At 31.6% G+C, this 17,169-nt stretch overlaps 1 long non-coding RNA gene across 13 annotated transcripts; it reads right to left on the reverse strand.

Moving 5' to 3' along the window:
• Positions 1–761: 761 nt before the first annotated feature.
• Positions 762–16,642, reverse strand: LOC107845668. 13 transcript variants are annotated; one of them, XR_007045807.1, is made up of 7 exons: positions 16,506–16,642; positions 16,338–16,391; positions 15,057–15,170; positions 6,834–6,893; positions 5,370–5,483; positions 5,035–5,067; positions 762–1,291 (listed from the first exon to the last, which is right to left on the reverse strand). It is a non-coding gene; the product is annotated as an uncharacterized LOC107845668 (long non-coding RNA). The 13 variants fall into 13 exon arrangements; XR_007045806.1 differs by having other exon boundaries at positions 762–1,296; XR_001666938.2 differs by having other exon boundaries at positions 762–1,296; positions 6,774–6,893.
• Between the last annotated feature and the right edge of the window lie 527 nt (positions 16,643–17,169).

Here is a 17,169-nt window from a genome sequence, read left to right on the forward strand (position 1 = left end):
CATATACTACAAGATAAATACTACAATATATATACTAATTTATAAAACATATACACATATATACCTTAAATATATACGTACCATTCAATATATGTACTACTTTAAATAAAACATATACTACAAGATATATTACAATATATATACTAATTTATAAAACATATACACATGTATACCTTAAATATATATTACTATAGAGTCTATTGAAAATATATACACATATATACGTACCATTCAATATATGTACTACTTTAAATAAAACATATACTACAAGATATATACTACAATATGGATATACTAATTTATAAAACATATACACATATATACGTTAAATATATACTACTTAAGAATTTATAGAAAATATATACACATATATACGTATCATTCAATATAAAACATATATTACAAGATATATATTACAATATATATACTAATTTATAAAACATATACACATGCATACCTTAAATATATACTATTTTAGAATCTATAGAAAATATATACCTACCATTCAATATATGTACTACTTTAAAAAATATGCTACTTAATATAATAAATTAATAATACTTTAGGTTTTGAACTTAAAAGAAATTTAGTTTTTTATTATGTGTATATATGATTATATGTTTGTTATGTTTAATAGTCTATTACTTAGTGAGTTAGTGTAAAGTTTGATAGTAAATTAGTAATATATTAAAACTAAGTATTTAATTTAAACTAAAAATTCAATTTAAATCATTAAATGAAAAAAATTATAAAGTAAGGAGTGAATGAATGTTATATTTTATTGATTATAAAATGATTCAAAATTTATAATGTATATGAATGAAAAATCTACAAAGTTTTCATCATTTTTTCCAACTCATTCATGTTAACATTAACGGAAACTGACATAAGATAGTCAAAATTAATGGGAGCAAGATCATGCATTGGACTTGATTGTGCTGAGTTCTCCCTTGAAGTCATAATTTCTTCAAGATTCTGTTCATCTTTCGGCTCCACCTCCATCTCTTGATTTCTTCATTCCGCTCCAATTCAATCTCTAAGACAAACTAGAACATTCATAGCATTGCTTCCCAATGAGTGTCGATTGTCTCCAAGCTGTTGTCGTCCTTGACTAAAAGCGCTCTCCGATGCAACGATTGACATTGAAACATTCAATATATCTCTAGCTAATCTTGAAAGCACATAATATTGTGTTTCATTATTCTTCCACCAATCCAACGCGTCTATCGGCATTCGAAGATAATACTTAAGCTCTTCCCGAGAAGCTGTTGTGTAAGCTCACTCCTCAAAACTGTCCTAAACATTTAAATCATAAAAGTGATAAGGAAAATCACTATATGCCAGCCTTTTAGAAGATGATGGCTCCTTGGAAGGATGAAGAACGACAGTTGGAGTGATATTTATCGGTACAACTAAATCAAGTAAATCAACATAATGATTATATAATTTATCTATGTAAATGTTCTCATCACTCATAGCCGTATACAAATCTAGTTGTTCTGATTCTTCATCATCAGAAGCATTGTTAGTATTTATCTCTAAGCTAGAATAAATAAAAGTACTAAAGTGGCACATAATAGTATATTTCATACATGAATTTAGTATAGCACCAACCAAATAAATAGGAGGAATCGAAAAAAATATTTTTAAAATTTAGCAAACATAGCACCAACAGTTTCGTTGTAATCTTCTTTATTCTTATATTCTTTGAGCAAAGAAGAAATATCAGTTATATATGCTAAAATATTATAAATAGTAGGATAATAAGAACCTGAAAATTCAACTGTAGCTATATAAATTTTTTTCAAAAACTTAACAAGATCATCAATTCAAGCCCAATCAGAATCATACATTTAGCCAAATCAACAAATGAACCACAATGCTGGTTAAAAATTAGTGTAATAGGAATTCTATAAGCATGACAAGTTTTTAAATAATCATACGTAGCATTTCATTTAGTATCACATTCTTCAGGCATCAATATCAGTCTAAGTCCATTTTGTTCACATTTAACTTTAAATTCTCTAATTTTTTTCTTCGATTATTTCCTTAAATAAAGCCAACAGCAAGCCGAATTTTTTCAATATAAAGCTAAAAAAATCCAAGATCATCTCTTCCAATTAAATTATACATATGACAAACACACTTAACATAAAATATTTTAAGTAATGGCGAGAGAGACTAATTTTTAACTTTGTAATAGTAGTCTTGTTGTTAGAAGCATTATCAAAAGCAATACATAAGACTTTTTTTTTTTCAATACCATAAAATTCTGCAACTTTACTAATTGAATCAACAATAAATTCTCCAGTATGTCTACGATCTTCGTCATATAAAAAAGCTAGAATACGTTTTTACATAACAAAATTACTATCTATCCAGTGACAAGTAATGGTTAAATTATCATTTGTATTAACTACACGACCAAGATCAGAAGTTAGAACCATTTTACATTAAAACAATTTAGATAAATAAAAAATATATTGTGAATGAAGTCTAAAAATATCAGCCCGCCAAGTACTTCTATGAATACCATTAAACATAGGATTATAAATTGCTTGAATATAATGAATAAAAGTATCCGAAGAAGGAAAACTGAAAGACAAACAACTCACAGCTACCATTTTTGATATTTCATTCCGATCCCTCAATTTATTATACTTCTTAATTACCTGATCGGTTGCTGAATCCATTCTAGTTTGTGTTGGTCCACCAACATCCTCACCACTTCGTGTAATAAATAACTCTCTTTCGTGATTATCATTTATATATCTCATTAACGTACTCATACCCCCTTGATTGCCTCCTCTTTTATACTCATATACTTGTTGACAAATATTGTATTGCACATTAGTTTCTCCTTCTATACGTGTAAAAAATTATCATGCAATACTAGTTGTTCTACAAGCTCTTGGGACACGGAAAGGGCGATTAACCGATTCAGATCTAACATTAGCATTTCCTACTGCGGTTGTCTCATCAATATTTTCATCATTTTCTTCTAAATTAACCACATCTACTTCATTTTCTTCTTCTATACCGTAATTTTTTTGAGCTTCTGCATAATCCATATCGTGAGCACCTACACCTACTTCTTCCTCAAAAGGTTGACTAAGCGGTACTAGAGCCGAAGACACACGGGTATATCTACTACTTGAACTACCTCTACCGTCAGTAATTCGCTTTTTACTCCCACTACCACTTCCGGAACAAAAAATTGACACTTTTACCAAGGTTTCTTAATTTATCCATAATATAAATCAAACTAAAAAAATTTAAAATACACAAAAATAATAAAATTAAATATTTAACAATTAATACGCTAATTAAAAATTAAAAGTAAGAGAAGGAACGACAATATCAAATTTTAGAAGTATTCGAAGTTGCGGCTTTAGAAACTTCCACTCGTACTTTGTAATGACAAAATTAAATTGAGCACTAGGAGATATATAGAATACTCCCTCCGTCCCATTTTATGTCATCATTTTCTTTTTTGTCCGTCCCAAAAAAAAAATGTCATCTTTTCTTATTTGGTAACTATTTAAAGACACAATTACACTTTTACCCTTATTGGTCCCACTTATAAGGGCCCACTTAATTAAAAATAATAATAGTACATTGTTTTAATGAAGGACAATTTGATAAAAACTATCCAAGTCTTTACTAATTTCTTAAACTCTGTGCCCGATCAAATGACGACACATAAAATGGGACGAAGGGAGTATTTGAAAGAATAAGATTTGAGAAAGTAAAAAATGTGTGAAAAATGATTTGAAAGTGTAGCGTATTTATAGGATTTTTTTTTGGAATTTAAAAAATATTTTTAAAAAGGGCCGAAAAAGCCGTTTTTGTATCCAAACGGCCATATAGCTGTTGGGACCAACGGCTACTTCGACCCGACGGTCAAAATCTGAAAATTAAAAAAAAAAAAAGATAAAGTAAACCAAGCCAAGCTAGTTAACCGACGAGCTTGGATCGGATTTGGCTCGGGCTAGGTTAATCGAGCCCGAAAAAAATGGCCCAGCTCAAGACCCAGAGCCCTACGGCCCGGGGGCTGATTGGGCCGGGTCAAATCGGGCTGAGTTCCTAAACAAGCAGGGTCAAACCGGCCCATTTGACACCCTTAGTGCGGTCTATTTCATTTTAATGACAATCACTCCATGTACACTTTATCTGAAAAAAATAATAATATAAAATCATGAAATGAATTGATGGATACAATAGAAAAACTTTTAGGCAATCATATTCATAGCTTATAAAACTGCTTATACTATAAATTGTTTCCACATGTCAATTCTAATTTCGTATGGAATCTCTAACCAACTATTTCACGGCTTTTTGAAAAATGATTTAATTACTTCTTTAACCATATGCCCGGCGGCATATGCTGGAATGAACCTGCAATAAAATTATATTAAACCATCATCTTAGCTTTTAAAAACTAAGGGGAATCTTAGTAGCTTAGTTGGTTAGTTACCTGAACTTCCACCTTATTGGTGAAAGTTCGATTCCCCACATTGTAATCCCCTCCCCCATTCCCCTTTCCCTGTCCCCAATTTGAAGAAAAAAAAAAATACTAAGGAAAAACTTAAGGGTTAATTACCCATCACAATAAGAGACGATTCGTAGCCTCCCAAACTTGTCATATTCTAATACCTCTTTAAATTGCAAATTTTAAGAAGCAGCTGTTGTAGCATTAGAAGTTGTAGCACTATAATGGATGGCGATGTTGATGTGTTAGGACCTCCAATTCTCAATCCAGAAAGAAAGGCTTGATGTGGATGATGTCAAAGGCATAGATGAAGAGCTACTATGCAGATTATTTTGGGAAGAAGAGATGTAGAACTGGTCAGACTGTGGAAGCATGAAAAATGCATTTGGTAGTGAAATAGTTAATATGGAGGGGAAATATTTGTAGAAGCTGGTTGAAGAGTCGTGGTAACAGGTGGTTGTATATATTGACCTACATTTACAGGAAGATAGGAAGATTATCAGGTCCTTTCTTACTTTTCTTACGCAGTCCATTAACATTACCTTTTGATGCCATTGATTTTCTTTACTAACCACCTGAAAAAGAAAGAACTAAATTTATGAATAGTCATGTTTATTTGAAAACAATGTTAACACACTCTCCATAGTCATGTTTATTTGATTCACCAGAACTATCCTGGAAGCTGTCAATTCAGAACATATATGGCACGAAAAACAACAAGCTGAGCCTGTTAAGACACAAGAATATGTTTGTAGTTCTGATACAGCAAGCAGAAATAATCAGTTATCATTGTCGGCACAAAGTTATTTCAATTGTCATGAACATACACTAAAACCCCTAGCCTCAAATTAAAAGTAACTATCTATAAGAGCTTTACCAGAATGCTTCAGTTACTGGTCGTCTTCTTGGATAACAGCTCTATCCTTCGAGCATGCTTCATCACAGAAGTCCAGGACTGTTTCTAGTTGTAGAGCCAAACTATCTTTGCCACCTACAAGGCATTAAAATAACTTGAGCACACTGATACTGTAGACCAAATGTGGAAAATATTGTCAGACAGTATGATAACAATTCAAAAGTTATTTAAGCATTAGAACTATGCATCTCGGGGTTGAGCAAAATAGGACCCTGCATTTCTTGTTTAGTGTTTCCTAAAAGCAGTGACCTTAGATTATTTTCCCCCCTAATTACGGTGGTGTCCTGGCTAGGATTCATCTTTTGTCATTCTTATCTTTTTTATTTTTTTCAACTTTCATATCTGTTTTCAGAAAGTAAAAGGAGGTCCTATTTGACCTTGATTCTCTCCTAACACAGTGAATTTCTATAGTATATGTGAATTTCTAAAACAGTAACTGACAATTCCCAATTCTGCAGTCTACAGAATCTAATATTGGAAGAGATGGTGTTAAAAAGTTCCATTGGGGAAAACATTATTGAGTATTCCTCTGAGTCTAAAAAGTGCAGAAGAAACAACCAGAACAAATTTAGTTTTCCTTTTTGCCACATATACTGCCACATAATAACAACAGCAGTGATGTGGAGCAGAAATGACACAGTAGAGGTTAGACACTAAGATAGAAGCTATTAGTTTTTTTACAGAAAAGATCAAAGCTAATCAATATGATGAGATACGCCTACTCAAGACAATATTACACAATTCTTTCCATGTCCTTTCATTTATATATATGTTGTCCGAGTGATCATTTCCCCAAGAAGTCTATAACATTATAGCACAAAACACCTGAAGTTTTCATGGTTTACAATTGTGGATTTCATCCTCTCCTTAGGAATCAACAATATCCACCTCAGAGAGAAGAAGCTGAATCTTTTCACAAGTCTGACTAGATTTTCTACCAAATAAAGGTGAGAAAATATCCATAATCAATTTGGCTACAACTTAAGGAACCTTGTAGAGATGCCTTTGCTATCAAGTATAGGAAATTGGGAAAAAATTGAGATATGAAGGCATTAATTAGATTCTCAATTTGGTCTGTATGCAATAATTCTTGATTCCAGTTACATCTAAGTGATAATCAGATTTAGAGCATAGGAGAAGTAAAGAAAGAAGAGTTGAGAAATAGAGAACGACAAGTAGACTATATAAAGTAATATATCACTTTTGAGAGGAAAAGGACATCAAGCAAATGAAAATAGGAGATGCAAACAAAGGACGAAGAAAATATAAAAAGGGCAGGAGGGTTTGATTTAAGAGAAGAAGGGTAGAGGGTGGATCTATTATCCACCAAGTTTTAGGACCATGTGCCATTGCCCAAATGGATACCTCAGAGTTATCAAGATAAATTGTAGAATGAAAGACTTGTTGATACTTCAGATATCTTACAACAGTAGGCCTCTTGAGCGAACTAGCTTTTATTCTTCCCCGCAAATCCTCACAATCTTCCTGCCAAGAAAACGAGAAATTCTTACCGAAAAGGAAACAAATACAATATCGAAGGAATGAAACAACAGTAGCAAGTGTTCATACAGAAGAAAAGTTTTTTTACATTTGCACATATAAAATGGGTAGTTCTCTTTTGTAATACCAATTGAATAAAGCAGACAACACACATATACTATAGAAATTCACCACTGTTGTTTAATCTAACAACCAGAATATTCTTACTGGCACTACAAATATTAACAAAGAAAAGACACTATATTGTCAAATAAAATAGCAAAAAGCAGCAGCTAAGCAGCTAAAATACAATTCAAGACCCTGTTACTACACACCACTACTATTAATAACAACTAAATCCTCATCGCTTGTTTCATAGTCAGTCATAAATTCTTCCTCATTGCTTGATTCACATTCATACATCGATTCTTCATCACTTGTTTAATTTTCATCAAGTAACTCTTCCTCGCTTATTTCATTTTCATCAGTTGGATCTTCCTCATCATTTGCCCCGAATATTCCTTCTCCATAATCATTAACATTCATTCTAAGTTCAGAAGGAACAAATTCTTCATATAAGCCTTTGTTATGCTGCAACTAACCTGCTAATTCATCATCCACCTTTTTTTCAGCACTTGAAATGTCATTCTGATATGCTACGTCCAATGCATCCTCTACTTCAACTCTACCCACGGGCTTTGTTTTTATAACTATCCGCTATGCAGATTTATTCTTAAAGGATAAGGAGTGTAATAAACTTGTTTCACATTTTGTGCAGCGACAAATGGATCATAGAGTTCATACTCCCTTGCACGCTTAATTACAACTGTTTTGTACTGAGGGTGCACCTTTGTACCTAACCTAGGCGTAGGATCATACCACTTACATCGAAAGAGAACCAACTTTTTCTTTGGCCAACCAACATGATAATCGAGTTCTAAAATCTCGTGAAGCACACCATAATAATAACACCGCCATCACCTTTCACCCAAACCCCACTATTGTTGGTTTCCTTGTCCTTAGAGAACTCTTCTGCATGAAATCTGTACCCATTGATAGAGTACTTAGAAAACTTTTTAACTTTAGCATCAGGTCCCCAATAGGGATGGGCGTTCGGTATTCGGTTCGGTATTATCATAATTCGGATTCGATAATTCGATAATCGGTAAATGAAAGTACATACCAAATACCATACCATTAAACTTCGATTTGATAATTCGGTAGTCGGTAAATTAAACTTCGATTCGGTACGGTATTTGGTAATACCATATTAAAGTTAAATTTGGTAGACTCTACTCTAAGCCAACAATAACAGTTTACTTTAGAACTTAATCAAAACACAAGATAAAGTTTCCGCCCTATGCCTTATGGAAACAACACTATTTAACACTTCATCAGTGATGTTTTATAGCTCATTCATCATCTGTTGATTTAACATAATAACTGTTTAATGCAGAAATGACTTCGGAAGATAATAGCCACATCTGCTCCTCAAATATTTGCCTCGTAGTGACTACTGAGTTTAAATAAAAGAATTCACTAACCCTTTCATCAAGAATAACTTATGAGATATTTAAAATCACATAACATAGTGTTAAACCTTTTTTATAACTTAGTTACTTAGATATGGCAGGAAATGAGTATCTCTGCATCAACTCTCTCACTGGACATAACTTATATATACCTACAAGTTGCATCAAGACTAGAAAAGTTCAGGTTGTCTTGATAGATAGAACCAGAATGAAGAAAATGTGAGTAATATAAAACAAAACTTCATATTTGAACATGTTGTCCACTGTTGCTAACAATAAAAATTTTAAAAGTGATTTTCATTTTAAAATTTTAAAATGAATATAGTATTATAGACTTTTAGGTTGTGGGCTTTTTTTTTACCTTTTGTAGAATATTAATTTGGACTCGTGGCCTATGGAGTATAGACTATGGTCAGTTAACAATAATTTGGTATTCGGTAAATACCAAATACCAAATGGTAGTAATTTCTTTTACCAATCATGAACCCAAATACCGTAATTTTAAAATTTTACTCCAAATTACCATACCAATACCGAATACCAAATTCTTCAGTTCGGTTCGGTTCGGTAATTCGGTTTCTGGTATTTTATGCCCAGCCCTAATCCCCAAGTTATATCACGTAAAAATTGGCCATTTGAGTCATAATTAAGATGATTGTAAGTTCAAGAAAAGTTAGAATTTAAATATACATAAAACTGAACAAAAGTGTAAATCGGGTTAAATATTTAAGTTACACTTAAATATTCTCTAAACCACACTGAAAACATAGGATAAACAACAACATCCCCGTGTAAAGCCACGAAGTAGTTGTCCGACAATGTTATCACTTTCATTAGTTAAAGCTTAGATAGACCTTGAATGATTATCGTTAATATAAATATACTTACTTATAAAAAGACAGGACCGCAGGAAAATTTAATAATACATGTGTTGTAGCTGACTTAAGCCCCACCACATTCAAATATTGAAGTGGACCAACTTTCAGACTTTCTTTACCTGGTTGACTGAATATTGAAAATGGTGGTGCTGAAAGATCTGTATTGTCTCCATCATCATGCCTATTAGGTCAGTTTCTCAGACATGTGCATTATGTTCAAAATAATATGAACAAAAATAAAAGGTCTCTTTAGCGAAATAAGACTCACATATTGATCCCTCAATTCGAGATCTGTTTTTAATGGTCTGCTTATATTTGCCAATAGTCCTTCATAGTATGATCTTTTAGATGAAACAATGTTCAATTATAACACATGAAGGTAAATGTTAAAAGTCAATATCTCTCAAAGGGATACATCCATCTACATTAAACACGCCCTCCAAGTCGTGCCTCTCACACATAGTGAATTGGAAGATGCTCTATAATATCAAAAAAACAAGAGAAAATATTTTTGCCAAATTGTTTAAGGTTAAGTAGGGGTGTGCAAAACCCGAACCAACCGATAAAAATGTTATTGGTTTATTGTTATTGGGTTACTGGGTTCACGATTTTTTAATGGTTTTATAAAAAAAAATTATTGGGTTATTGGTTCGATTCGATTTTTTCTTATTGGATTATTGGGTAAATCGATAACCCAATTAGAATACACACACACATATACATACCTCAATTTAATGAATTCAAACGTTACACTAAATACGATTTGTGTAAATAATAAAGATGAATATAATAATTAAATTCAACATCTTTTGAATATGTAAAGATGGAGAATTAATTTAATTAAATCTAATCTTTACCAAAAATATTTTTCAAAGTCGATCGACATTCATCTTTCATCTGTAAATTAAAATAAAATAATAAGATAATAGAGATATCAAAATAATACAATTAAATCTGTAAACTACAATAAAACAATACAACAATAATCACAAAGCTTCGATTTTGATGAAAATAATTCTTTTTTGAGCAAAACTTTTGATCCTAAAGAATGACTTTGAATGAATAAACTACCACAAAATAATAAATTAATAGAGATGTTAAGACAATACAATTAAAGCTAACTTTTACCTAAAAAAATTCTCAAAACCGACAAACATTCATCTATCATCTGTAAATTAAAATAAAACAATAAGATAATAACAATTAAACCTGACTTTTACACAAAAATTTCTTCAAAGCCAACCGACATTCATCTACAATTTATAAATTACAATAAAATAATAATACAATAATGATTACAAAACTTCAATTTTGATGAAAATAATTCTTGTCTGAGCAAAAATTGACCCTAAAGAATGACTTGAATGAAAACAAAGAACATATATTTATATATATATATATATACACACACACACACACGTTGAATTATATTACGTTGACAAAAACAATAAAGAAGTTAAGGGTTAGAAAATCAAGCATCTATCAATCTAGACATACAACCGAATCAAGTTAGATGAGCATCAATCTTCTCCCAATAGGTAAATCGGTTTCTCTAGTTTAAAGTGCACTTCAATATTTATAGAAGTATTTTCTTAATAGAGTCTTATTTTAGGAGTATTTTTCTAATTGACCAATATAAAGAAAAATATTAAATGATTCATCTCCCATATATTTTAGGAGTTTAGTTAATATATTAAAAAATAATTAAATAATAAATTTAAAAAAATAGTGAAAAGATAGTTTTATTAATTTTTTAATGAAGGACAAAAAGTTCAAATAACTTTTCTAAGGGTCTTCGCACTTGTAATATATATATATAGTTTGAAATTAAAATAATAACATTAAAATAAAACGTACAATAGATTTTTTAAAACTTTAGGTGACATTTTATTTATCTTTTTTACTTAAAAGGAATTAAAACCATAACATTAAAGGAAAACGTATAGTAGTTTTTCTAAAACTTTAGGTGAGATTTTATTTTTCTTTTTTACTTAAAGTTTTCTACTATTAAATTTTTTTTTATTCTCTTTATCATATATTTTAGGATCTTTTTTCTTACTATATATTTCAAGACTCCTTTTTTATATAGAAGGAAATAAAAAATTTACCAACATAAATTCTCTATATATTTTTCTTTTACCATATAATTTAGCACTCCTTGACTTTAAAAATTAAAAAATTAATTAAATAATAAATTAAGGAAAATAGTGAAAAGACGATTTTGTATATTGTATAGTGTTTTAATGAAGGACAAAAAATTCAAATCACTTTTTTAAGGGGCTTCACACTTTTAATATATTATATATATATACATATATATCTATATATGACTTATTATATATTTATCTTATTTTCTCTTTAATTTCTATAAATTAACAAACCTATTATTTCAATTATACAAACTCTTAATTTCTCCTAACAACATTTAGTCCAAACTTAAAGATTCCTGTAAATTAAAATACATTATGTAGGATGTTTTGGTTGCAACTAAGATTCATTTTTTTCATGTTAGTTACTACTATTTCTATTTTATGAGTATTTTTTTATCGGTTAAACCGAAAATCGAACCGTTAAGGACTATAAACCGATAAATCGAAAACCGAAAAAAAATATTTTATTGATTTGATTATTGGTTTAACATATTTAAAAATCGAAAATCGATAAACCGAACCGATAATATATAAAATCGAACCGAACAGACCGATGCACACCCCTAAGGTTAAGCGAATGTTGATATCCATCAAAGATAGGTTCTTCTCCCTTAATGTGTTAGAACATAAATCTTTGAAAAATAAGCTTATCTCTGTTATGTCTTCCATAGTCTATCGGGCAATGCATTGAAATGCAATAGGCATCAACGACTCCATGAAAATGTGATAGTCATGGCTCTTCATAGAGGTCAACTTCCCTTCTTTCATGTCAACGCACCTAGATAAATTTGACGCACATCCATCTAGCATTCTCAAATTCTTAACCTAATCACAAATCACTCTTATATCATCCAAAGTGAATGTGTAACTGGCCTTGGGCTTCTGAATCTTATTGTTTAAGTATGTCAGGTACAACTCATTGTGCCGATAATACTCCTTTAAGTCCATCCTGGCCTTCAAGTTATCTTTTGTTTTGTTACTTGCATCCATCACAGTATTAAACAAGTTGTCAAATAAGTTTTTCTCAATATGCATATCTAGATTATGAGGCAGAAGATTGTCCTTCTAGTAATCTAACTCCCAAAATATTCTTCGTTTAGTCCAGTTATGTGTAATACCATAACCAGGTATCCTGGATGGTGGAGACTCTGTTACCTTAGGCAAATTCCTCACTCGATCCCAAATTTCTTCTCGCAATAAGATTGGCAGTGGCTCCTCAAAATCAGATTTATCTTCATAAAATCACCAGTATTTCTCCTAAACTCATGTTGCATTGGCAAGAATCGACGGTAATAGTCAAACCATGAGGTTTTACCCCTATGTTTCAAAGTAAATGCTTTTATGTGTTCCATCCAACAAGGGCAAGCTAACTTGCCCGCAATCGACCACCTAGACAACATTCCATAAGCAGGAAAGTCAGTTATAGTCTACATCAAAGTAGCACGTAATCTAAAGTTTTGTTTCATTGATACATCATATGCTTCCACACCTTCCTGCCATAATAAGTTCAACTCATCAATGACTGCAGATATACATCAATCAAAACTTTTGGATTGCGAGAACCTGGAATAATGCAAGTTAGAAATATATAAGGACTTGTCATACACAATTCAGGCGGGAGATTATAAGGAGTCACAAACACTGGCCAACATGAATATGATGTAGCTGGGACAGAAAATGGAGTGAATCCATCGGTAGATAATCCCAACCTAATGTTTCTTGGTTTACTAGCAAAATTTGGATACACACTATCAAAATGCTTCCATGCTTCTCCATATGCTTCTCCATCTGATGAATGACATAAAACATTCGTCATAAAACACCAGGTGGTCTTTTATTTTCATAGTGCCATCTCATATGAGGGATAGAGCTCATTGATGCATACAACCTCTTTAACCATGGTATACGGGGTAAGTAATGCATCGACTTCACCTAAACCTTCTTCCCTTTGGAATGTGTGACTTTCTTATTACGAGACAGGTTACAAAATTTGCAATTTTCTAAAGTTGCATCTTCCTTGTATAATAACATGCAAACTTTGTCGCAACAGTGAATTCTCTCTGATGAAAGTCCTAACATAGAAACCAACTTCCTTTTTGTATAGAAATCTTTGGGTAAGTCAAGATTATTTAGATTAAGTTCATTCATAAGTCCAATGATAGAAGTCATGCCCTCTTGAGAAATAGAATAATCTGACTTAATACCTAGTAACCAAACTGCAACAGATAACTTAGAATGCACTGATCCTTCATACAATGGATGACTAGCTTCCTTTAACGGTTCATAAAAGTGCTTAGCCTCATCATTTAGTTAATTTAAATCCCCGGAGTGTGTCCCAAAAGCATCCCTGACCATCTCACTATATCGAGAACTTTTTGCATTATTCTCTATTATTGGACTTTCAACATAATTCTGAAAAGCAAAATTATTACCGGCACTACTCTCTCCATGAGTTGTCCACACAGTATAATTCAACATAAATCCCTTCTTATAAAGATGTAATGTAATAAGATCTGGAATCAATAACTTGCCACACTTGCATGTCCAACAAGGACACCTAATTGTCCCTTTAGTAAGATAATCATCAAGTGTCCTTGCTTTAGCAATAAATATATCTACCCCATTTTTATATTCCTCATTCAACGCCACACGGTTAAGATAAGTTCTCTTATACATCCATATAAGATCTTCATTTTCCATCTACACACGAATGAGAACGATAAAAACAAAATTTTCCAGTAAGTAACAAATTTAACAAGCTCTAAAAAAAGCAGTAGAATAAATTTCGATATCATGCCGATGATGCAACACATAATAGCTACTATAACTAACGAACAAAATCATATCATACTTGAAGGGAGACCACTTATTGGTACTTTCTATCGTAGAAACCAGTGTTACAAACAATGTTAATAGCATTTACTTCAATTAGCTTTTACTTAAAATGGTACTTTCATGTATAGAACTGCAAGTATAACACAATATGATCAAAATGCAGAAAATCCCAAAATTACTAATGTTAGCAACTACATTAATTAAACTAACCAGCTGATGAACATCATATACAAAATTGGAACAGTAACCTTACATCTGTACCATAATCACAGGAATGGAAAAAGAATACAATTGCATTCCTAACATGGCCAGTGTTCAATTGCCAAAAAAATGAGCCGAATTCCTTTACCCCTATATTCTTGTCATCATGATTGTAACATTTCCTCATACAGTTTCATAAATTGCAGTGTTCACAACCAAATCAATAAACAAATTTACTCCCAAAGCTTTCCTCAACCCTTTCATTCTAATTCATCTAGACATATATCGCAGCCTAATTTTTTATTGCAGCCCAATGTAATTACTTTGTTACATGAATCTTATTAAAGCAAACTTATAAGAATTCTTCAATCGCAACCTTTAGTTTTTTATATGATTGACCCCATCAACCAAACCCTCATAGACTTGTTATATTGTTCCTACTGCCCACAGATTTTAGCTCGTTAGGCATTACACAGCTTACCTTAGTCGATTTGCTAACATTTCTTGGGATATCCAACAAGAAGCATTGCAATCAGGAAGCAGAGAAAGTACAAAGCCGAAAGAAGTCCTTACTCTCAGTTGCATAACAAGTGCTGCTGAAACTGTGGCGCCCTCCTTACCGGATAGACCAACTAGTGATCTTACACAACCCGTGCATAACTTTTCTGGTTTGAATAAGATCGTTACCTGATCAGAACCTTGATCATTTCTCAATCGATGATATCATTAAACTAAACGAATTACATATTTCAGCTTTGAAGATGCCAGATGGATAGTGACAACCTTATTCTTGTTGTTATACAGCTGATGAACTTCATATTGATAAATAACTTTATGCCACAAGAAGACTTAGCTAGAAGATAGAGGAGGCTATTGTGGATGATGAAATTGATCATACCGTTGCAGTTCTAGACGACTCACTACAGCTAGAGATTACTCAATACAGTCAAAAACCTAAAGACCAGAGGCATACTATTCCGTCAACAAGAATATCAAAATGTTAAGCAGATCATGTAACAAAGATAATTAACTGAGATTAACCCCCCACCCCCACCCCACCCCCCACCCACCCAAATCCCCCATATCCCTTGGTCAATTGAACCCCCAACCTCATGGTTAGACGTGGAGGACCTTACCTTACGATATCCCTCTAGTCAAAGATAAGTAACTTAACTTTCATGAAACAGAAATGGTGTTACCCAAGGGGTGGAGAAAGTAGAACATTACCACCCAAAGTTTCATTTAATCATACACATCTGAGTTGAGTAACCACAAGTTCTTCTCTACATAGACAACATGGGTCTAACAAATTACTGTAACAACAGACAACGGATCCGAGAGGTACTCTAATTTGACATAAAGACTGCACATTAATAGCATTAATGATCTATTCTCTAACCAACCTCAGTGCAAATAAAGTATTACGGTCAATTTTGGAGAGTGCTACCACAATATTGCAAAATTATTTAAGGTAGGTGGTGGCGAGATTGAACATAAAATCAGAAACTAAGCCAACTTAGATTAACCAAGCACTTGAAGAACATTTGGTTTGAGGGATAAAGAATCTAATCGTGGTGCAAAATTATGCCATAGTTGTTTTGTGAGTTATTGAATCACTTCAAATACTTTCATACATTCATATTGTTATTCAATTTATAAAGACAACAAAATGCTTGCAGAAGGAAACATAATAAGAATAGCATATTAATGTCAATAAGAAAAATCATCATTACTAAACAGCTCATTATACAGATGATTCTATTCCACTCTTAGATCAAACAATTAGTTCAATTCATCAAGAAAGCCAAAATGCTAAAAGTTAGCATGTGAAAGAAGGGAGAAAAATGATTTCACCTTGAGAATTCCGCTCCAACTTCTCCAAATAATATTCCTCTTGGAAAATGATTCCTACACCAAATTTGCCAAGAAAGTGATGGATTTCAAGAAAAAAGGGGCCAAAAATTCTGGTTTAGAAAACGGCCGAATGCACGTGAGAGGAGAGGGAGAAAATGGGAAATTAACCTCAATTAAACAGCGACACCACCGAGCGCCACTATCATCGGCAACAGCGTCACCACCGTCCGTAATGGAGACTTCAAAATGGAGTTAAGAGTGAGAATGGTTTGGAGAGATAGAGTTTTGTAATGTATTAAGTAAGCTATTTATTTAATTATTATTGGTTCCGACTATCATATTCGGTCATATAATTAATAATAATATATTTATTTAATTATTTATATTTTTGATTACAGTAATTAATAATATATTTAATTAAGTATTTTTTTTTTTTATAAAGGTATGATTATATATTTATTTAATTATTACTATTTTCGACTATAGTGGTTAGATATATATATATATTTAATAATATATTTAATTAATTATTTTTTTATAAGGGTCTGATTATATATTTAGTAATATATTGTTTAGTTATTTATTTTTGTGACTACAGTGGTCGAATATATATATTTAATAATATGTATATAGATAATTTTTATATGTCTTCGCTGACTATACTAGTTGAAATGTATATTTTTTAAAATTTATCACTAAATATTTTGACTGTTGTCACAAATAGTATCAAAAAATTATTTTATAAAAAATAAAAATAAAAAATTATGTTTTCCGATTGAAGTAGTCAAAAATTTATGATTGAATTTTTTCTATTGAAACTCTCAATCAAAAA

Source organism: Capsicum annuum, chromosome 10, assembly GCF_002878395.1.
Source record: "Capsicum annuum cultivar UCD-10X-F1 chromosome 10, UCD10Xv1.1, whole genome shotgun sequence".
NCBI lineage: Eukaryota > Viridiplantae > Streptophyta > Magnoliopsida > Solanales > Solanaceae > Capsicum > Capsicum annuum.